This window comes from Poecile atricapillus, chromosome Z (assembly GCF_030490865.1).
Source record: "Poecile atricapillus isolate bPoeAtr1 chromosome Z, bPoeAtr1.hap1, whole genome shotgun sequence".
NCBI lineage: Eukaryota > Metazoa > Chordata > Aves > Passeriformes > Paridae > Poecile > Poecile atricapillus.
This window is the reverse complement of record NC_081289.1, coordinates 139,631,921-139,654,787: the sequence shown is the minus strand read 5'-3', so window position 1 is coordinate 139,654,787 and position 22,867 is coordinate 139,631,921.

Below are 22,867 nucleotides of genomic sequence, written 5' to 3'. Positions count from 1 at the left end.
AGTAAAACTTAACCAGGGTGTCACCGAAAACTGGGAAATAAACTCTTCAAACAATCTGCTAGGTTACAGAGCCAAAATTACTTCTTAAGCAACGTCTGATGCGGAGGGAATTCTCATCAAAACATGCATGCCCATGAAACCTAAGAAACCAGGTTATATTCCTGAAATTAATACATATTCAGCACAGTTTCTGGATACATTCATATGTGCTAATGATTTCAGTGGACTTATTTGGATATGGTTCCGGATCATCTGATCTTTTTCTCCTTGAGAGTATTTAAAATAGGAGGTCACATCATTAATGTACTTCCCTTACCATTCTTTGTCCTGACACATAATCCCTGTTCTCAAAACTGAGACATCTACTAGTACATATTAGTCACTAATATAAGTAAACAAGGAAGAATTAGCTGGCAGAAGATTTATTAGTCACAATGTAGAGAGTTAACACAAGGTCACAGTAATCTCTGGCATTTGCACTAAGCACTCCTTGTACAAACCTAAGCATTAACCATGAACATAGGGATCATTCAGCATATGCTAAAGTTGAATGAATTTTCCAACATCTTCCCCCACTGCTGCATAGACTCCTTCTTAAAGAAATCAAGTTGTTAGAGAACAATGGTACAATGGATTATGTGGGTACAGACTGTGAATTGTGCTGGGAGAGGAGGTGCAGTTGGAGACTGAGGCCCCAGAGAGCCTGGCTTAGCACTGAGAGGGATGCCTCCACATCAGCAGAGACAGGGAAGGTAAAGCTTAAACAAAGATGTAGCTGCAGCTACAGAATCACAGGATACAGGCCTATCTGCACCCAGGGGAGGATGAGCAATGCAGTCTGGCACTGACACTGTCTAATCTCTTCTTAAAAACCTCCCAAGCAACAAAGTTTCACAACATTGCGTCTCCATCACAAGAAGTAATGACCTGACATTCACTGAATGATTGTATCCCCATTCCCTCTCCTTTCCAATCCTTCATGTGAGATGGGGAAATGCTGCTAGCCTTGCTTTGGAGGAGACAATGAAAAAAATAAATGTTTTGGCCAACATTTCACAGGAAGGCAGAGCAGAAAGCTGAAGCCACTGCCTGAGTGCCATGCTCTGATCCTCCTGTTCTTCCACAGCTCTCTCTGCCTCTGAAACATGACTATTACTCTCACACTTTATTCTTCCCTTCTTTTTTCAGTCCCTGCCATGACTGGAAGCATTTCCCTGTTTTCCACTTGGCCATCCTGCCCAGGCTCCTGTGCCCAGTGCCTCAGCCCAGGGGGAGCAGCAGGGCAGGAGCTCAGCCCTGGGATCGGCTGGACTGCACCAGCCACATACAACAGCTTCAGGATCAACCCTAATTTCTCTCCAACCTTCAGCCAAGGAATTCAGGGAAAGATGAAGTACCAGGAGGGGGGTAGGAGAAAGGTGAGGCATTTTGTCATTAACAATATAGCCTCACTTATCACTTACAACTGGAAGAGCAGATAGCAGTTATTAAAAGATGTACCATTAGTACAAAAGCTCATTACCACGCTGTAATCCTTGTAAGCATTTGTGACTGATACCAACGGAGTTGGCAGTGTGTAGAGGGTTTTTTTTTTTAATCTTTTTTTTCCCCTTTTTATTTTTGTTACATATGTCTGGGATTGAGAAAGGAACCAGAGATTCAAGGATTAAAATATCCTCAGAGAAAATCCTGGTTTCAGCATAATTTTAAAGAGTGTTTATATGTTTATAAAGGGTCTGAAGAGTCATGTGTGAATACTTTTCCATCCTCCATAGAAAGGGACTAAAATCCCTTTTCTTGTAAGAGGTAACATCATCTAGAATGGGTCTGCTTATATTTTTTTGCTTATATCTGACTTACTTTTTCCAATCACATTTTTCTGACTCTTAAGTCCAGAGTCTTTTCTCTTCTTACCTGTTATTATGACACTTTCCCATCACCCATTGCCCCATATTCTTTCTTCTGATTTTAAACAGAGTTTTCTGTCTTAAAAATAACAAATCCCAATATAAACCAGGGCACTTTGCCAGACATTTGACAATCTTACACTGGAAACTGCTATTCTACCCTGTTGACCCTTGAACTTTGTCCGAGCTATGGTTTATTTCCAGCCACTCCACTAACCTCCATTTTAACTGTTGGCAAATTATTTCATTATTTCAGTGCCTCAGGAAAGCAAGGATAAAAACATTTCCTTGTTTTATGAAGTTCTGTAAGATATATATAAGAAAAAGCTATAAAGAGCTAAGTAGTACTACTGGTAGTAATAATAACAATCATAATGGAGCTAAAATGAGCCTGTGTTCCAAACTTTGATGCTTTTTTTTTTCCCCTTGAAAATATCATTACTGAAATAGAAGGGGAAATGATGACAGAAAGGAAGATGTAGTTCATTCTACTAATACAAAAAGTAAAAAAAAAAAAAAAATCTCCATGAGATTGGCTACCCAAAGTAACATTTGCTTCAGTCCAAGAGACTATAGGTGGCAGTAGGTATTTGGACACATGGATTTGGGTATTAAAAAAATGAACAGAAACATCATATATGCAAGTCTTATTTGCCTATAAGTCACTTAGAAAATAGAGATCTCTTGGTTTCAAGGATTTTTCTTCACTGCAATTTAAAATCAATGGGTCAATTTAGTAAAATCACCTTGATTCAGGGTGAGAAATAAAAATACTGCTCTTTTTCTATTCTGAAGCCACAAATAGGACTGAGAAAGGAGAGTCTATATGACTGATGCTCAGCTACTTGCTGTGGCTTATTTCTCCTGTCTTGAGGAAAAAAAAAATGCATTTTCTTGGTTATCCATAAGTAAACTCCAAGGGAATATTTAATTCATGTCACCTTAATGGGTAGGAACACTCTTTGCAAGCTTGAATTTCAAACAAATAGTCAAGACCACAAGGCTGCCAACAGCTGACTGAAAGGCTGAAAGGCCACCATGGGTGAATTTTGGATGCAGACACAAATCTCATTAAATGTATTGATGTATTAAAGCTAATGTTTTGGCCAAAAAATATCCTTCAGGCTCAGCAAAAACAGGAAACAAGCTGTTCTTTGCAGAATAACAGCTGGATTGTGTCAAAGATCTGAAACTAAAGTACTTGACAGGCTGGGGACAAGTAAAATGGAGGCTTCCCGTAGGTAAAGAAAGTACCAGAAGTTGCATTCTATAATCCTCTTAAAACAGAAATAAATAAACTAAGGGGCTTTGAGAGTGAGCCAAGGGACTGGGAGAGTGAGCCAAAGAAAAGACAGGAGGATAGGGCCATTAGCACAGAGAGTGGCTCAGTGAGATGGACATACAGACTTGACTAAGACAACTGACTTTATTTTCTGTCAAAAATGCTTTAGGATAGCCTGCTGGTAGTTGTATGCAAATAGTCTTCACTAAGATCTTACCTGACTGCAATCCCTGAGGTCTCAGCTCAGCCCTGGACAGCCCAAAAGCTGCCTAACCCCCAAAGAAGGGTATGGATGTGAGGTGCATGCTCAGTTCTGACGTGGCCCTGCCTGGCAGTACTGAGAGGTTCACCTTGGAGGACGGACCCACCATGAGGAAAAGACTCCAGTGCTCCAGTGACACTAGCAGTGGTCACTGCTGAATGAAAAGAAATGGCTTTAAAAGAGACATCACTGGCCAGGGATTCAAATAGCCCTTGACAGAGAGCAAAGCCTAGGGGAAAGCCACTGTGTGCTCCTCATTTCCCAGCCTGGTAGATGTGCTCACAAATCCCCAAGAGCTGTCATGTAGCATTCTACCTTCCCTACTCAGATAGCTCAGCAGCCCTGTCTGCCTTATCATCAGATCCTGCACCTCACACTTCTAATAATTCCTACAAGAGCTCTTCTCTTTACCTCCCCTCAGTTTTCCCCTCCTCCCCTCATTCCTCTGAGTGATTCATGTTGAAGTTAGAAGGATTAAACAATATGTTATCTCAAATGCTGGTAATAGCTTCAGGTTAAAACCATGCAGTCTGCAAGAGGCACCTTGTTGCTTAAGTTATGCAGAGACCAGAGGCTGCAGAGCAATAGAATCTTTTTTCAGACTTTTATCATGCCCACTCCTATAATGTATTATAAATCATTACCTTCCCACTCAGCATCCTGAAGTCACCAATGTTTAACAGCATGCTTTTATTTTCCTTGAGAAAAATTAATATATATTAAAAAAAGAAAGAAGAAAAAAAAAAGCTGACTGAATTTACTGCTCAGAAAAGTGAACATTTGAGAAATGATGTGAATGGCTATGGTGTGAATTCACACACACAGCTCTGCAGTCCCTTCACCACCTTGCTGCCTGCTACAGCCCAGCTTCCTTCCCATTTCTTGCTACTGGAGACTACATTTTTCATGCTGCTACTGCTCCATTCTTTATTATTCTGCTCTTTTTCATCCTTTCCCTTCAGCCCTGTCAAAGCAGTTGAACTCAAAGCCTAATTCAAAGCCAACTGAAGCCTAGTAATGCTAAGAGCAGTTTTTCCATTGACTCAAGGGGACTTTTGATGAGGTCTTGAGTGGTTCAGAGGAATGGGGACCAGCTCGAGGAGTGCGTCCATGGGAATATCACCAGGTTTGACAGGACCAAGTGCAAGGTGATGAACCTGAGTTTGGGCATACTTAGTGTAGTCCAGGCTGGACATGAGCAGACCCAGACCAACCCTACCCTTGGCAGGTCGTGGGGGTGCTGTGGGTGAGAGGCTGGACGTGCCCCGGCCATGGCACTCACAGCCCAGAGAGCCAAACGTGTCCTGGGCTGCATCCAGAGCCCCGTGGGCAGCAGGGGAGGGAGGGGATTCTGCCCCTCTGCTCTGCTCTGCTGAGACCCAGCTGGAGCATCCAGAGCTGGGGTCCCTGCACAGGAGGGACAGGGACCTGCTGGAGAAGGTCCAGAGGCAGCCACTAAAATGATCAAAGGGATAGAGAACCTCTCCCATGGAAATTCTGAGAGAACTGGGGCCGTTCAGCCTGGAAGAGAGAAGGTTTTCCAGCACCTGAAGGAAGCCTACAGGAAAGATGGAGAGGGACTGCATACAAGGGCATGTAGTGGCGTGACAAGGGGAAATGGCTTCACATAAAAAAAAAGGCAGTTTTAGATTAGCTATTAGGAAGAAATTCTTTACTATGAGGATAGTGAAGACACTAGCACAGGTTGACCAGAGAAGTTGTGGATACCACAACCCTTAAAGTGTTCAAGGCCAGGGAGGAGTAGCTCTGAGTACACATGGAGAATTGGGACTAGTTAATCTTTAATGTCCCTTCCAACCCAGGCCATTCTGTGTTTCTGTGATACCACCTACTATTTTCACAGCAAACCCTGTAACTCTTTGCTTATAGCAGTAGTTCCTTAACTGCTAAGAGCTACACCACCTTTTAGAGTGGCAATGAAACCTATTCCTCATTGCTGTTCCCACTTGTCACTTTTTTCAGTACTTGAGGAATCTACAACTCATGGAATCCAGACAAAATCTCGTAAGTTTTTATTATTAACTTGTGCAAAAAGTAAAAGCTCTATGGATTTCTCTTATAATAAGAACCAAAAGTGCATTGTTTTTAATTCAACTTCATAATTTGGAGATTACTACCTGGCAATGTTTACTTGTGGGTTGTTTTTTTGTTTTTTTTTTCATTTTTGTCTCTTATGAATCCAGTTAGTTTGGGTATTTTTGAGTGGTTTAAAAATATTGGGTCAAGTTTTCATTTTTTCCCCTCAAAACTTCTTCTGGAAATATAAGTTATGGTACTACAGAGGGGAAATAATTCTTAGCATTTACATTCCCAGCTAAATTTTAAAACTCTTGGAAATCTCATGAGGTGATTCTGCCATTAAACTGTTAGTATTGAGTCTGGGTAGAGGAAGTTGAGCAAGTTCGAGTGCAGACTGCTTAATAAACCCAAGCTGGGAGATATTTTAAGCACAGAAACAAAAATCTTACATATTTTGAAATATTGATTAGCACTTGGTAGCACATAGTATTTATCCATGACCAGCTTTCCTGCCTGCTGTGGTCAGAGATGTATGAATTAACAGTGCATGCACTGATTGTGCTACACTAACTATTAGCGAAAGAGCAAGGACCTGAGCAAGGACCTTTCTGCCTCAGAGAGATTCAGGTATTGTGTGGGCCATCAAAAAAGTCTTTTGGTTGCAGTGCCAGGTTAGAAACCCCTCTGAGCTACTCCTGTTTATTCTAATCAAATTCAGCATACAAGGACTGTTTAACAAGCCCCACACAGGGGAAGAAATTGCATTTCTTTACCACTCATCAGTGAAAATCTGTTGCTTGCTGTATCTGAGACAGGTCTCTGTAAAAGGCATAAACCTAACTCTGCCTTAAGCTGCTCCAGGATTCCTTTACACGATAGAACTTTCCAGTCACCTTGTTATGTCCCAAGATCCTGTTACATTACTGGCTTTTATTTCTGTGTTGCAACAGAGATGACAAGAAAGGCAGGAGGAAGCAAATGGCTCTAACTGAAAAATGAATTGCAGTCTATTCTGGAGCCTGGTAAACTGTGGCATAATTTAAGGGCTGTCATAATTTTCCTTAAAATTTTGGGCAATGGTCTTGGGCCCACATAATGCTGTTTAATTTTTTAGATTTGTCTTCTTTAGATGATTAACAATCCTATTTCCCTTCCCAAGAAAACCTAACAAATAGACAGAGAGAAGTCTCGGGAAGATTTTCCAGATCTGGACTGGACTCTCAAGTCCCAGCCTTATCTCTGAAGAAACCCAGGGAAAATTCCATTCCTCATGTGGACACCCTCTGAAAGTGGATGGATCCAACCTGCTGCTCCACAGTGCTGCATCCTCCTCTCTACAGGAGACAGCCCAGCTCCTGCCTGTGCTGCCTGCTGCTCAGGGACCCTGACAACACTGGGGGTGGGATGATTTGGTGTTTCTGCAACACCGTTCTGCAATTCCCCTGCTGTTCTGCCTTCCCCCAATGTTTTCTTCAGTGTTTTGTTGGGGTTTGTTTAAAGTGTTATTGCATGCAATGCTGAGAATGGATTATTCCTTGTTATGAATTTATACAGCGCCCTAAGGGTCCCTTGATTTGTACTGTAGAGTTTCTCATGAATAGATCTCAGCTGGGACCTGAGAGCTATGAAGTGAGGCTGAGCAGTTCGCTCTCTTCTAGATGAACTGTGAGCAGGGGACTCAGTGATATACAGAGAGAAAAGCTCACTGCTGAGGGGAAGACTTGAAGGAACTTTTTCCTAAGAGACCAGCCAAGAAAGTGCTCAAAAATAAAATGTGCATTTCTAGCCTTTTCCTTTGAGCAAATAACACCCCCCAAAACAAACCCCCACCATAATTCTTTGCAAACTAGCCTGCAAAGTTAAGGAAATAGAGACCTCCTGCAGCAAACTCAAATGGCAGCCAGCCATTCCCATTCCATATGTACACACTCACCAACATACAACCAAGAATTATGGTTCAGTGGGTGCTGTCAGAGATGAGAGAGAGCCTGTGGATAGGAAGATGATAAACCAGGTGATTGCAGAGACTTGGACTTGCTTCCTCCACATGTGACAATCCAAAAAGGAATAATCCCACTGACTGCAAGCTAGCAAGGCCTGAAAAGTAAAGCTCATCTATTTGGACTCTTCTATAAAAAGTTTAGGTAATGAAGTTTCTGAGTATCAATTACTGGAAGTTTGTTCTCCAAGGACATGTCCTAGGTGCACGAAACCAGTGTTGGCACTGGGGGTCAGGGAAGTGAATTCTCCCTGGGACTGCTCTGTGTGTAACACTGTCCTTATTTACTCTCTGTCTCCACTGTCTAACAGGTCTCTAAACTCTTGAGGACATGGGTTGTCTCTGCCTCACAGCTGAGCTCGGTTGTCCTCTTTGGATATTGATTTTTCTGTAAGGCATAACTTGCGAACATCTCACAGAGAAATGGAGATATAGAAGGCTAAAACTGGTATATATTCCCAGAAAAAATGACTGCTCAGTGAGACTGAAGTCATGCTTTCTCCAGCAGCTGCTAAATAGCATAGGAAAGGCAGTGGCACCCCTCAGCAAAGTCATCCTAGTGATAGATTTTGATAGTTTAGAAAAGCTGGGACTTAGAGTGACATCCTGTAATAGCCACCCCCAAGTGCAAAAAGCTTTGCCAATAAAAGGACCCGGCTAAAAAGGATAAAAAACCCCAGGATGGAATTTAGGTTTTGTGGGAGTTGGTTTGTTTTCAAAATTTCTGTTTGTTTATGTAATTTTTAGTTATGTGGAGGTTTCTGCCAGCATTTGGAGTAAGATCATATGTCCTCATACTGGTGGTCAGCATAGCTGGCAAAGACCAACTTCCCTCCTTCTCCAGAGAGAAAATTCAAGTCTGAGTTTGAGTCTGATAATTCAGATGCTACCAGCCTCTGCATATACTGATCCCACTACAAGGACCCTATAAGTTCTTTATAAATCCTCTCATTCTCTCCTTGAAATGAGGGCAGAAGGTTAACACAGGGTTTGTTTTTTTTTTTTTTCCCTGAAATGGCTTTTGATGAATGGTGGGGAGCTTAGTCAAGAGAAAAAACCCAAATCTTGGTGATACATCAGAATGAGTGTCAGGCCCATGTGTTGAATATATTCTGGCGCAAATATTATCCTCACTAATGATGCTTCCATGAAAACATAAAGACCAAGGGAAGGAAAAGGAACAACAACATCTTTCATTGTGTTTCTCTGTGTCTGATAAAGTCATTAGGGAAAACAAGAAAATGGCTTTTTGATGCTGATGCTGCATAAACATGTTTTCTGAAGGAAAATGTTTTCACATTATCCTAAGAGGTGAAAAAGAAGAGAGATTAAACTGCCAGGCCTCTTACATTGAGGGGTGATTTCCCTTAGCACCATTGACAGAGGGGAGAATGGCCTGGATAAATGACAGTAGGGGTGGGTAAAAGGGCACCATCATCCTCACTGGAAGATGTACAGAACAGGAGTGGAATGGTGCTTGAAGGCCAGAGGAGAGCAGAGTTTGTGAAGAGAGCTGCAGAGAAACTACACAGCTGAGCTGAAGTGATCACCTGGACAAGAGAGATTGAAAAAGAGCATCATTGTGAGGCTGGTACACCAGAGACCTTGTTACACTTCCTGAGACTTGTACAAAGGTACCCATAGTCTTCTGCTGAGAAGGGATGGGTTCTAACCCAGACTTTCTCTTTTGTGCACGGACTCCAGGCAGGCATGGATGGGGGCCAAGATCTGCAGTTCCCCTTCTGGGGAATATCCAAGAATGTTTTGTTCTCTCAAACCAAGCTCTTAGAAGACACACTGGCTGAACAGAAAATATACAGTCAGGACTCAGTGACCTGCAGCCCATCCTTTCTGTGCATGTCAGACCTTTTCAGTGGGTTTATGTGCTTTGAGTTACTGAGACAAACTGGTAGTGGAAGACCAGCTGTCCCAGTGATCAGTGTGCTGAAGGACACTACTGAAACAGCAGTTCTACATGGGACCAATGTTTAAGATTATACAGACTTCTTGTTTCATGTAACTGATCTTTTGTTCTGTAATAGAGACTAATATTGTGGCTTCTGGAATCTGGAATAACTTTGCTGAATTGTTCAGTTTTTCTGTGCTGTGAACATTGTTTGATGAATGTGCAACAAACAGGACATCTTGGAACAGCTCCATGTAATGAAGTCATCCTCAAGTTGTGACTCCAAAGCTTGCATGTTTAATGCATTTTCAACATAATATCTGAATTCCATGATATTATATCTCTTACATAAATTAGATTATAACACACCACGAAACATATGTACCATTTCTTCTTCATATGTCTGCCTTGCTTAGACATGTCCTGGAAAATCCTTGGACTTCACAAGGAATGATGAAATGACAAGAACATCAAAAAGGTTAGCAGATTTAAAATATTTGCCTATTTATTAAAATTCACTACCAAATCTGGGTTTTCAACAGCAGTGAAAATTCACACAAACAAACAAACAAGTAAAAAATGGATAAAAACTTGTCCTCATATGTCAGCAAGCTGGCCTAATTCTGCTCCTCTGAGTAACACCAAGGACAAGGAAAAGCCCTGGATATCAAAGTATTGGCTGGCCAATTAAACTCAACCAGACACTTTTTGTTTGCCTGCAAGAATGAGATGTGGATGGGGTGAGCTTGAAGGAACTCTTTTAGGGCATCCTAAAAGAGTTGATCTCATTAACTTTTCTATGGGGGACAGAAGTTTTCTGTGTTATCTGATGCCCACAGTCCAGGCCAGAAGTAACCTCGTTTTGGCACCTGCAGCTATCAGGCTCTTCAGATCTTTAAAAGCACAAATTAGCTCTGTCACATTATGGGGCTCTAGGAACAATTTTTCTTTAAAAGCATTTTACTCTTCACTATTTTTTCTTTTCTTTTCTTTTTTTTTTTTTTTTTCCCAGCAAATCAAGCCCTAGCTTCCTTTATTTTCTTCCTTTTCCTTCCTTTCATTTTTTTTCTCCTTTTTTTTTTTTTCTTCATCTTTAACCCCTTTTCTTTGTCCTTTTTTTTTTTTTTTTTTTTTTTTCTTCAACCTCATTTCGGAGGTCTGACAGCTCAGATCTGTAACGTGTCTTCCTGCTGGACAGCTTTATAATTGGGACTGCAGAGTTCTGAAAGCATGCCAGATGTGTCGTCATCAAACAGCAAAGTCCTCATTAGAGCCTGAGTTGTAAGTGCATGTGTATGTTTTCAGAAGAACTTTTCCATTAATGGCTAGTAGGTGTCCAGGAGCAAAGATCATTGTCTCTTTTGTAGCTGGCCTTTATAGAAAGGATTTTACCTAGTGAAGTGAAATATTTTCTTTTGTCCCACTGTGTTTTCCATTGTAATGGGGACTTGTCTGTATCATTTGGTTGCTGAAGTGGTGCTTGGTATGACAAGAAACCACTCTCCAGATGCTAATTGCCCTTTGGTTGCATTATTTATGTAGGAGAAGCAAAAATGGGATGTTCCACTATTTTTTATTTCCTCATAAGTATTTCTTTCAATTCTTCAACATGATGGCTTTCCCTTTATACTGCACATGCCAAAGCTGTTACATTTATCCAAAAGAGATTAATTTTCTTTTACTTTGAAAAAGAGAGGCAGGGGTGTACAATGGTGCCTTATTTGATGTCTCAGTCCAGATTCTGCATCAAACTAATTTCATTTTTGCAAATAATTTAGAATCTCCATATCTTAGCATGTTAGTGAGAAGACAAGTGCAAATATCCTTTATCCAGACTGTCCTTTAGAGCTGTTTTGAGAATAAAATGTATATGAGGTAAAGTTCCTTGAACTGAAAAATATTTTTAGGTACAAAGTAATTGAATCTTTCTCTAGAAGAACTATAGTAGATAAGTGTCTAGAGAGAACTCAAATGAACTGATTAGCTATTTTTTGGTGGGGTTCCTTCTTTTTCTTTTAATATAATACAGAGATTTTTAAATAAAACTGGCAGAATGTCCTCTACCAACCTTTCTTTCTTTCTTGCAGAAAATGCTTGTCAAAACTTCATGCTTGTGTGAAAATCTATCAATTCTAATAAAATTCCATTATGAAGAAATCTGAGAAGACTGTTCTGATGAGCTTGTAATGGAACAGAATGTTCAGATGTTTCCATTTCAGTACAGCCTTTTCTGTATATCATTTTAAAGCTGTTCATAGTGTATAAAATCAAACATGAACATTACAATGAATCATTTCACTTTCTTTGAAAAAGCAGGTTTCAAATAAAAATCATTATTTTATTTCAGGCTCACATTCCCGAGTAAATTTCACATTTCTCCTATTATTATTATTCAGCTAAAAAGAGTGAAAATTATGGGAATAATGTAATTTTCTGTGAAACAGAAAATACATTTGCAGCCAGGTTCTACTTTTAAAAGTAAATTGGTCAAACCATGAGTGAGCAATTTTGTAGATACATGAAGTGGGGTTTATGTCATCTACTGTTAGATGTGAATAGTTCTAAGCATCTAGACTAACTGGGATCCATGGAAAAAAATAGGTGTCACCACAGGATTTATGTCATGTGTCTTAGAATGGCATGAAGTACTCATGGCAGGTATATAGGTATGCTTATATATTCTGTTTCTTCAGCAAAGAAATGTAAAGAAAATATTTTATCGAGAATGACTTTGTTTTAATAAGAACATAGGGCAGGTAAGGTCTGTGTGTCTTATGTTGGTCTTTTTCTTGTTATAATTTGTCTCAAAACTCAAGAATGCTTATGTTATTTGTATTCCTTAGCACCTAGTTCCGCTGCTCTGGACCAAGACCCCACGCCATGCTTGGTGCAATATAACAGAAGTCTGACTGCTGTTACCTTGTCACCAAAAGCATGCAGTGCCGGGTGACAACTGTGTGAATTCTCAGGTCAGTTTCAGAAACCTCAGCTAGATTTAGTTGTACCTTTTAGTACATGTTAAACAAAACTGAAGATGTCAGTGCTATCCTCAGTGAGCAGAGCAGAGAGAGCAGGACAGTGTCTCAGTGTACAACAGGACATGTGTCATTCACTCCTCCCACATGACCCTGATCCAGATGTAATAGAACAGCTCTGCAAGGATTTTGGATTCACACAATAGCAAGTAGGAACAGAAACTAGTCTATGTTTGTTATTAAAAGCATACCTGTGATTCACAACAATGAAAGATATGATTCATTGCTCTTTTTGTCTTTATCCTTGCTCTCTCTTTTCCACTCTGTTCTGTCCTTTCTGTCCCCCCTTTCTTTTTTCTTCAATCCAGTTGTGATTTACTACATTATAATTATAGGTTGTCTTCTGACTACTAATAATTCCAATATCCTATCCATCCATAAAACAGTAATTATTAGCTATAAAATGTTGCTCAAAACAAGGACAAACAGATTGTCTCTTTTTTCTTTTTCTTTTTTTTCTTTTTTTTTTTTTTTTTTTCAGCTGGTTTTTGAAGGCATTCTTGGTAATGATGACTTTGCCTCACCCCCCAAGGAAACTAACAAAAAAAGAAAAGAAAAAAACAAATGCCTACACAAAGGAAGAATGAGAATACAAAGAGGAAATTCAATACTGTGTATTAACTCACAAAGAGAAACAGTGAGTAAAGTGCTGGGCTTATCATTGACTGGAATGAAAAAAGATTACCCAACAAATCTATCCCTTCTGTTGATGCAGAGCTTTTCATAGGCTTGCACCAGAAATTAATCTGGACCAACAAAATTACTTTTATAAAAGAAGCACTAAAAAGAAAACCAGCAAACCACTTCAGAATGGGATTATTTCTTCATTTTGTACATACATAAATGCAAGGATTAAAGAACTTGCATTATATTTACTCTTGACATATGTTGTAAGGAGTAGCACTATTGATCTTTCCATTCTGCTTAGAAATTTGTATTTTAATTATGAGACAGGTGTCCAAAAAGCATGACAAATTTCATTGTTTTACAGAAGCAGGTTCTTTTAATAATTATAAAACACTTTGCAAATTTGGCCCACAGTACCATAAGGATTGAGATCCACAGGTCTTTTTCTAATAAGATCAAAATATGAGAGATTTGCTAAAATTAATTCTTGAGAGCTGAATCTCAATTCAGTTGAAAACAGTGGCCAATGTCCCAGCCATTTAAAATGCTTTGTCCCAAGCACCTTAGAAGCTTACACCACCAGGACTCTATGGCAATATCTTGAAATATTCTAATCCATCAAACTAAGTATCCTCTCTAATACTGACAATTGGTGGGTGCCCAGGTAAGATAAACATGTTGTGACATTTTATCAGAATAGTCTTTCAGTCTCCAATGCTAACTACAATTTGTAGTGCAGAGATTTCTAAGATAAGGGATGGCCTTTTTATGTTAGCCTTGATGGCTTTTTCTTTCATGAAGGGCTTTTTATGAACCTATATAGATATTTAATCTTCAAATGTTCCTGCAGCAGGGAGTTCAACAACTCATCAGGCTTTTAGTCTTTACAATCAGAACACTCTTGATTTGTTAGATTTGTGTTTGCTTTTTAATGATTGAATTTGATGTCCTCTATTTTCTGTGTTGAAAAAAAAGGTCATCAAATGTAATCTGTAGAGCATAAAGTCTGAAAATCTTCTTATTGACCTCCATGTCCTTTGTATCGGGCTCATAATAATTTCTGCTAGAGTATCTCAGGAGAGGTCCAACATTAGTATACAACAGAAAGCTCAATACTTCCCATTCATTGTTTCTGTTACTGACTCTTCAATTAGAGACTGACTGAGATGGTGGAGTCCACGACCATGAGAGGAAGTAAAAAAAAAAAATACTGACAGCTGCATCACAAACCTGGGTTTCAAGTCAGCAAACTTTGATCTGTTTGGGGATCTGCTTGAAGGAATCCCATGAAATACAGACCTGAAGTCCAGTACAGCTCATTGATTTTCCAAAGACCAAGCATTAAAACAGTTCATCTTATCTAACAGGAAACCAAGAAAAGGCATCAAAAAGCCTGCATGGGTGGATTGTAACCTGCCAAATCTCAAGATATGAAAGCAAGTGGTGTGATCTGGTGACCTGGGAGGAATACAGAGACTGAGTTCATGCTGATGATGCTAGGAAAGGGCACTCAGTGGAGTTGACTCTGGCAAGAGACATAAAGGACAAAAAGAACAAAAGGAGAATTTATAGAAAGCTTAAGTTTGCTTCTGAATGGAGTAGGGGATTTGCAATGTGGTGAATGCTGAGGTACTCAACACTTTATTTGGTTTGGCTTTTAGTGGTGAGATTTAACATCAGGTATTCCAAGGCTCTCGAGGCAACCCCAGGAACAGTGGAAAAGTCTGAGCAAGGCAGATTTACTCTTGGTAGAGGAGGATCATCTTAAAGCACATTTTAAAAGACTGAACATACACAAGGGACCTGATGGAATGCACCCACAAATGGTATATACCATTGTGAGGCCATTTTAAAATAACTTTTGAAATGTCATGGCATTTAGGGGAGATTCATGAAGAAGCAAACACCATCCTTACATGCAAGAAAAGGTTTTGAGGAGCTGTGGAATGCACAGTGTTATGTTGATCCTTGGGGAGAAAATGGAGAAAATACTCAGGGAGCCAAACACACAAGGGACAAGGAGGTGATTTGGAGTAGTCAGTACAGACCTACAAAAGGGAAAATGATGTCTGACAAACCTGGTAACCATTTTAGGTGAAAGGAATAGTTTGATGAAAAAGAAAAGAGTTGTGAATCTTCGCTTTTCTTGATTTTGTCAAAATTTACGACAAAACTCTTCCACTAACAAACTGATTAAATATGGGCCAGTTAAATAGAGAATGAGGTAGTCTGAAATCTGCTGAACTTCTGTTCTTAAAGAATGGTGATCAGCAAAATCCTTGGAGACCGCTTACTAGTGGTATATCCCAAGGGTCTTTAATGAGGGCCAATACTATTTAAATCTGTATTAATAAACTGAATGATGCAAAAATGAACCCTCAGCATGGTTACAGTGCAAGCAATGGGCACGAAAGAATATATGGGAAATTCCATTTAAAGACAAAGAAAACTTCTTAACTGTGAATGAGAGCAAACATTGCAATAAATTGTTTAAAGAAGTTGCATAGTCTCTATCCATGATGATACTCAAAATCCCTCTGGACCTAATCTGACCCTGATTTTATCAAGAAGCTGGACTGGGCAATCTCTAGAGATCCTTGTCAACCTCAGCTATTTTGTGATTGAGTTAAATTTTCAAATGAGTAGGGGTTTGTGTTACCATTTTTTTCCTACCCATTTCTGACATAGGTTAAGGGGCTGGCCAGGGCATAAACAGACCACATAATGTGCTCTGGAGTGTTATTAATCCCCAGTTCATAAATGTTAATGACTTTCCTGCTCATGGCTAATCCAGACAGAGAAAAGTGGTTTTGAGATTAGAAGATAAATCCTTACTTTCATGGCAGGCCCAAAGGACTCTGAAGCATTTGGGAAAATGACATGTTAGCATCAACACCAATTCTGCATCAGGATGCACCAGCACAGATTTATGTTCCTGAGAGGCATCCCATTTATCACGTGTGTGCTGCAAGATCCCATTTTGCATAGGTTTTTCCACAAAAGTTCAAGCCATGTTAAGGCAGAGAATATAAGGAGCAAAAATTCCAAGAGAGACTCTGTAAGGTGAAATTACATATACCTCCTGTGCCTGTTCTCTCAGCACTCATTTCATTCCCTTTCAATTGTTACTTTGTCAGTGTGGACTGTGTTCTTGCAGTCCCTCAGACAGCCCTTCAGACGGACAGCTTGAAAGAAGCCCAAGTTTTACAGTCTTCCCTGAGCAATCTGAGAAGCACAACTTCAGGAAAGCAGATGTGTTTCTACTCTTATCTGAGTAGTTGATAGAAGGAGAGAGATACCAGGCTGATGCATATTTAATCTGAAATTATTTATATGTATGTATTTATACTTTTTTTTTTTTAATGTATATCTAAAATACATGTAGATACATGTAGATACCTATATGTATGTGCATAGGGAAAGGAAACACAAACCAGGTAGATATTTCAAAGTGCTATAAGAAATGCCTGTTCAGACTACTATTACATGGATTTGCCTGTTTTTGAGCATCAGGGGTAGTGTTTTCCAATACTTTCATATTTTACTTTCTCCTGTCTCTATGAAGGAGATGAAAGCTATGTTAGGACAAAGGAAAAAATATAAGAAATTGCCACAGCAATTTTTGTCAGAGCAAAAAAGCCACTCTAAACTTCTGAAGTGCCTAAGCCCAAGAAATGGTGTCACAGGATATTGCCACACTGTAATTTAAGGAAAAGATATTGTGATGAGGTCACATAATGAGGGTCAAATTCTTGTGAAAATGCCCATTCCTCCAACATGTTTATCAATACAAGTGTCAGGAGATGTTCAAGAGTCCTTTCTGACTTTTACCTGCTAGCTAATGCAAATATTTCCTTTTTAAAATATTTATATATGACCCTCATGGGAATCAGGGTTGGTGATAAGATCATGAAAAGATCACAGAATAATAGAATTAAGTTGGAAGGGATTTTTGAGGTCATCCAGTTCCAACCCACTGCCATGGACAGGGACACCAGGCTGCTCAGAGCCCCATCCAACATGGGCTTGAACACTTCAGTGTTGGGGTATCCACAGATTCTCTGGAATGTGGAGGTGTTCCCTATTTAGCCAAACTTGTTTGGGACCTATCTGGAATAGAAACTGAGGCTGCTGTCTGTAAAATGCCATGAGTAAGTCAGTTTTGGGTTTCCACTTATCAATGGGTGTGTCCAAAAATCCAAGTACAACATCACCCACGAGTAGATGTCAATTCCCCAAGTCCTTTGTCTTTGTTGTTCTAAGTAGAAAAAAAATTGACAAAGATAAAAGGCTGGTCAAAAGTATAAATTTTAAAAAAAAAGGGTTGTTCACCATACATATCCATTTACTTTTTAAATTTTAGAGTGTGTTTTGCGCTACACAACCATCACGGTCATAACTACTCCTCTTTTTCATGTTACAATATTGGCAATTGAAAAACTTGAAAAATTAATATCTGGAGCGACTGAGTTCTGGAGACATTCCCAGTGCTCGATGTAAACTGAAATCCAACTGAACCCAGTACAGCCAACACTAAGAATGCGTTAACAAAATATCCCAGTTATGAGTGTTCTGGTTTGTCTGGAACAGAAACTAAAATATAAAGAAAATTTATGAAGATCTCAAGTAAAATTATGTTTCTTTCAGGGCTCAGAACAATAAAAACAAAGCAAACAAACAAACAAAAGAATCATTTATCAATGGAGTAAAAAAGATTTGAAGAGTGGAATATTTCCATTACTAAGCAGTAATAAGAACTTAAAATAAGGATGAAAAAAAGGATATACTTTATATGAAAAGTTAGCTTTCATATTTGAAAGAGGCAATATGAAGTACTTGTAGCAGATGAGGTCAATTAAGCACTTTTCAGTCTAGCAGCAACCAGTAAAGACAGAGAAACATTATTTCTAGACATGGACATTTACAGATCATAGGACTGAAATTCTCATATCAGGAATGTGAACATGTGCCCTAAGTGCCCATCTTCCTGTTAATGTGATTAATAAAAAACAAAATAACACAAACCACCACAGGATTCTCAAAAATTAAAATACATTCTAAATAACTATTGTTTCATTATATACATATATATTTATAAAAATTAGATTTCAGTTCTGGGTAAGACAATGGAAAATTTACACTTAAAAAATAGAAAATTGAATAGTATATGATAGATAGAAAATTGGTAGATTATGATCAATAATTAATAATAACAACAACAAAATAAGAATAAAAACATCATAAACAACAACAACAACAACAATAATAATAAATAATTAATAATAATGCTTTATTGAAAATGGGTTCCATAAAGCAAACCTGGTTCAATGTTTGGTGATGCTTACAGGTGGCTTGATAAGAATAATTCTGCCACCATGCTCTACATTAAAGTATTCCTTATTTCAGCACACCATTTTGATTAAAAAATATGTACTTCAGAGTATCAGTAACACACACACTTCTCTGTGCTATTCTGCCAGATGATTAACTGACAGCTGTGAAAAAATATTTTATCAATAAAGAATCACCAGTGAATATGAGAAGGTTAGAAAATGGTTTTGTGCTCATCAACATTTTAAACAGGGAACTGGAAGGAAATATAAAGTCATTACTGGTGAAATATGCAGATAACACAATATTTGTCCTTCCTTTAGCTGACTGAGGGATAAATATTACCAATATCCAAGCAGCCACATAAAGTGGGCTGCTTGGTAAACTGGTCTTTGCCACCCATGATATTCAGTTTTGGCGTGTTTGGTTCTTTAAATGGGATCATATGTTTGGGAACAACAGATGCATGCCAGACACAGGACACTGGAAACTGAAGAATTTGAAAAAGTTAAGTGTAAATGAAGATTTTAAGAGAGGCACTGGTAGAAGAGAAACTTGTGTGATGCTAGGCTGCATAAAAAGGGAAGGAATAAGAAAGAGTGGAGAAAATATTCCATTTCAGTGTTCAGCATTCACAGGACTGAGACTAGAATACAATTGTGGCATCTGCATGAATAAAAATAAAGAGTTTATTAAAAAAAATGAGCTGGGTGCAGAAAAGAGCCATGGAAGTGATTTCTGGTCCAGAGAAACTGCTTCACAGAGAGAGACTTAAAGAGCTCAATCTGTTCAGCCTATTAAAATGAAGACTGAGAGGTGACTGCAGTACAGCGTATCAGTACCTTCACAGGGGAAGAACGCTGGGTATTAATGGGCTCTTTAATCTAGTGGGGAAAGGCACATCAAGAACTAATGGCTGGGAGCTGAAGCCAGACAAATTCAAATTAGAAATTAGGCACAATGGAGGAGATGATTAACCAGAGTCACAAACTACTGAGGGAAACAGTGTTTTCTCCATTGCTTGATATCTTCAAAATCAGAAAAGACATTTTGGGGTTTATTTTTTTATTTTTTTTTTTTAATCTGTTTTGGCTGAAGTTTTATTTTTTAATAAAAATAAATAGCTCAGCCCAGGTTTGTGCAGCTTGACATGATACAGGTCGGTGGGAGAGGTCTCTTGATGTGCACTGAGATGACAAAAATCTAAGTGAATGTAGTTAGAACAAGAATGAGGCTGAGCTAACTAATCTGGCCTGTATATTAAAGCTCCAGTCTCAAGAGTGTTTTATGCTTTCCAGTTAGCACAAGGAAGTGCAGATGGACTTTATTTTTTTTTTTTTTTATGTGAAGCACCCCATAGAAATATGCTTTCTTGTATATAAAGATATGTTTTGTATCCCTAAAGAGATGCAATATTGACATAACTTTGTCCGGGTACAACATCAGAACTTTAGTTTCAGGATTTACAGTTCACAAAGCTGTCTTCCAATTTTAAGGATCAATATTCTACTTTGAATAATTAAATAAATAAATACATAAATAAATAAATACATATATACACACTAAAAACACTAAGAAATTGAGCTCTAGATCTCCCTTCAGAGGTTTTTTGTCTGCTTTGGGTGTTTTGTGGTTTTTGTTTTTTGGTTTTTTTTTGTTTCTTTGGTTTTTAATGAAATACAGAGAAAAAAATGGGAGACACAACACATAGGAACTAGAAAATTAAACTTGAATAGATTAATAAAATACGAGCTGTGGTGCTAGAGTTTTGCATTTGTTAGCCACAAGGTCTCAAATGAAGGGACTGCTGCCGTTTTCTCAACCAGTTATTCCAGGAAACCTATGTACCATGCACAAGTGTGGCATGAGTTTTAATATGCTGCTAGACACTTGCTACTTTTCTCATTACAAGCAGACAAACAGATACCAAGGATAATGATTATACAGACTATGTATCCTTCTATTATTTCCAGATGGCTCTGCTTTGTTGTGATTTTGATGCCATTGCAAAATGTATTTATTAAGAATATGTACTCTTTCTTCTTTTTCTTTTTCCTTTCTTTTTCTTATTTTCTTTTGTTTTCTTTTTCTATTTTTGTTTGCTAGTGCCCAGAGTGCTGTGCAGTACTGGGGAAGAACAATGCCATGCACTCCATGTCCCAGTACACTCTGGGAAGCAGCTCTGTCTAGAAGGAGCTGGGTGTCCTGGTGGACAAGAACCTGCCCCTCTGCCCCTGAGCCAGCAGTGTTCCCTGCTGGAAGGCCAGTGGTGCCCAGGATTGAACGAGGAAGAGCATTGCTAGGTCAGGGAGGTGGTCCTGACCCTCTGCTGAGCCTTGCATCACATGGAGTGCTGTGTCCAGCTCCTGGCTCCTCAGGGCAGGGGAGATGTGGAGCCCTCCCAGTGGAGAGCAGTTCTACTGGAGAGCTCACAAGGATGATTAGGGACTGGAGCATCTCTTTTAGCAGTAAAGGCTGAGGGAGCTCAGGCTGTTCAGCCTCATGAGGGGACAGCTGAGAGGGAACCTCATCCCTGTCCATCAGGGTCTGCAGGGAGGTGACCAAGGATGGAGCAGGTTCTGCTCAGAGATGCCCAGCAGTGCGAGAAGAGGCAATGGACAGGACGTGATGCCCATGAAGTTCCACCTGAACATGAGGAAGAACTTCTCCCCTGTGCAGTGACTGAGCACTGGGACAGACTGGCCAGAGAGGGTGGAAATACCCCAGAACAGTCTGGATGCAATCCTGTGCCAGGTGCTCTGGGATGACCCCCTGTGGTCCCTTCAACCTAACCCATTCAGTGATTCTGTGATTAAGCACAGGACCCCTTGCAGTAAATGGATTTCATATTTTCAGAGTGGTCACTATACTGTGTCTTCCAGCAGATCCATTTTTTTTTTTTCCCCTTTTATTTCCATAGCACAACATAAAGAGTAGAAATGAAAAAATGTGTTTCAAGTTCATATTCATTTCTTTGTGCACATTTAAAGAAGGACTACATTCCTGTTTAACAATTGCTTTAAAATTCATTCGGTGTCTAAGAGACTTAGTCTAGCTGTTTAATTATTTTTTTATAACTAGACACTGTTTATGGTTGCCATTTCAATGCATGGTAGTATTTATTACATTTCAAATTTTTGGACTAGAAAAGTGTTATTAAGTGTGACCTCTTCTTTGCCTTCTCACTGCATTAGAGAGGATTCTGATTTCAGAATGGCCTTTTAAGATAAATAACACATTTTTCCCCATTTTTTTTTTTTTTCCAGAACTCACGGTAAGTCATTTGAAACAATTGATGTCAAGGTTATAAAGAAACAGTAAACATCAGATCATGACAGGAATATAGTTATGGCTGGAGGCCCCAGTTAGGTCTCAATCTCTGAGTTATACCCAGACCAAGCACACACAATGCAATACTCACACCAAAAACTCCACAGCTGAGGTTGAATTGGCCATCAACTTCTACAGCAATAAATCTTTGATTTAAGTGTGTATGGATCAGGATTTCAATAAGAATTTATAATTACCAGCTTTACTTTTGTGAAAAGCCTTTGTGGCATGTGGAGAATTTATTTTCAAAGGAATGAAGCTTAGACTGAAGAGATGAAAAACATGTAAAAGGTGATAGATGTTACCAATATTTTTTTTTTTAATTTGATTTTGTGAAGATGTCTCATGATTTTCAGTAATACTAGAAAACACTTGCATCAGTTCTTGTTTCTAGCCTGTTTCACTTTGTAAGTCATCAAGGAGTCAATTTTGCAAGGATTTAGGAAAACTCAATATATTCCTGAAAAATGAACTGGCTTAAGCCTGAGAACTTCTGCCTGAGATTTAAAATCTTGAACCAACCTGATGTAAAGCCCTCTGAAATGACCCAAAGTGATGAAACCTTAGAGTTCAGTAAAAAATTGTCTAGAATTCTCTATTTTACATGTTTTCCAATCAAATAAGAGAGACTTTTAATATATTATTTTTAAATTTTGTTCTATTTCATTTTGATGAATACATGATTCATTGTACAGAACACAAGAGCATCAAAAAATAGTCTGTACAGGGGGCTGTGGAATTTCTTCTATTAACCTTAAATTTGATTTTGAAGATATTAGAAAAATATTAATGAAATTATAAATAACAGATCCCCTGGAAGTGTAACTTCAGCAGTCCAGGCTGGACAGTGGGAAAATATATGCTATTAGGGATTGTGCAGCCCTGGAGATAATCACACAAGAAATTGAAGGAATTTCTATCCTGGGATGCTTTCAAGACCAGGCAGGTAAAAATGTGTCTGGCCTAACACAATACTGTCTTACTTCAAATAGGCAGCTGGACTAGAAGATTCAAAAGATGTCTCCCAACCAATATATTTGATAAGTAACTAAATAATTGCAACATGTATTGGATCACTTCTTCTTTTAAACTAAATTTGTTAACTAAGGCCTAAAAAGTGATATGAAGTAAGTCATAAGGACACCATA